The sequence below is a fragment of the Dipodomys merriami genome, unplaced genomic scaffold, assembly GCF_024711535.1.
Source record: "Dipodomys merriami isolate MVZ:Mamm:240054 unplaced genomic scaffold, mDipMer1.0.p SCAF_7, whole genome shotgun sequence".
Taxonomy (NCBI): Eukaryota; Metazoa; Chordata; class Mammalia; order Rodentia; family Heteromyidae; genus Dipodomys; species Dipodomys merriami.
In genome coordinates, this window is record NW_027206290.1 from 48438038 (window position 1) to 48439371 (window position 1334).

Sequence of the window (1334 nt, forward strand, 5' to 3'; positions counted from 1 at the left end):
TTCCCTTCCAATAACACGTTTCAGCTTAGTAGTATTCATTTGTTACATTGTTTGTTATTCAAATGGAACCATCATATTATCTTCATAGTGACCACATATGTTTTCCTTCCTACATACAGCAAAAGATGACCAATTTTTCCACATCCACTCTGATACTTGTAGCTTTTGTTTATAGCTGTCTTCATTGTTAGGAACTGATAACTCATTGAATTTTTGATTTGCAGCTCATAATAGTTACTACTGCTGAGCATCTTTTCTTATGCTTGAAGGCCATTTATTTAATATCTTTAAGAAAAACTGTATTAAGGTCCTTTATGAAAAAAAAACAGAAGGCTTCATCAATTTTTTTGTTACTCTTGCACTGAGACCATGCTAATCTTCATTATCTTTCCAATTTCCTAATTTGCTTGCCTAAATAAGCACAAATTATGGAGCCTTAAAAAATAGTCAATGTTTGTTAGCACATCTTCCTCTTTTCAACTATCCCCCAATGACTGAGTACCCACATTAAACATCTTCCCCATAAAATAGAGAAGGAGATGTAGTACAGTCCTAGAAGTTACTTCTTTTTTTTAATTTAATTTTATTTTATTTGAGAACATACTGTACAGAGGGGCTACAATTACATGGGCAGGATAATGCATACATTTCTTACCAAGCATTGCAGCCTCCTCCTTTGTTTACACTTCACCTCCCTTCCCAGCCTCCCCCCTCCCCCCACCCAATTAGACCCCCCTCCCCCCCACACACCGACATTGTAAAGTTGGTTTTGACATGACATTTTGTACTTCTCATTGTTGCAACAGGTCCACCTGAATCCTTAAATGACTTGTTTGTCCCCATCTCCTCCACATGTTATACTGACATCAAATATAGTGAAAGCGGGGGTTACACTGTGGGGGAGGGACATACAAAGCAACAAAGAAATAATCTTATAAATGCGTTAGAAACACATGCATGAAAGAAACGAAAACATTAAAATATATATTTAAGGGTTCATTTTCCTAACATCACATTATCTGACCTTTTCCGCTTGACTCATACCTATACTAGATATTGCAAATAAGGGAAACCATGGGACCTATGCTTCTTTGGGTCTGGCTTACTTCACTTAATATAATTTTTTCCAAGCCTTTCCATTTCCTAACAAATGGGGAAATGTCATTCTTTCTGATGGAGGCATAGAATTCCATTGTGTATATATACCACATTTTCTTGATCCATTCATCTACTGAGGGGCTTCTGGGTTGGTTCCATATCTTAGCTATGGTAAATAATGCTGCAATAAACATAGTTGTGCTGGTAGCTTTAGTGTGGTCTTGTTTGTAAACATT

The 1334-nt window shown here is 36.5% G+C and overlaps 1 non-coding gene across 1 annotated transcript; it reads right to left on the reverse strand.

The window, feature by feature from the left end:
* Positions 1–319: 319 nt before the first annotated feature.
* On the reverse strand, positions 320–421 carry LOC138817443 (U6 spliceosomal RNA). Its single transcript, XR_011368883.1, has one exon. It is a non-coding gene; the product is annotated as a U6 spliceosomal RNA (small nuclear RNA).
* Between the last annotated feature and the right edge of the window lie 913 nt (positions 422–1334).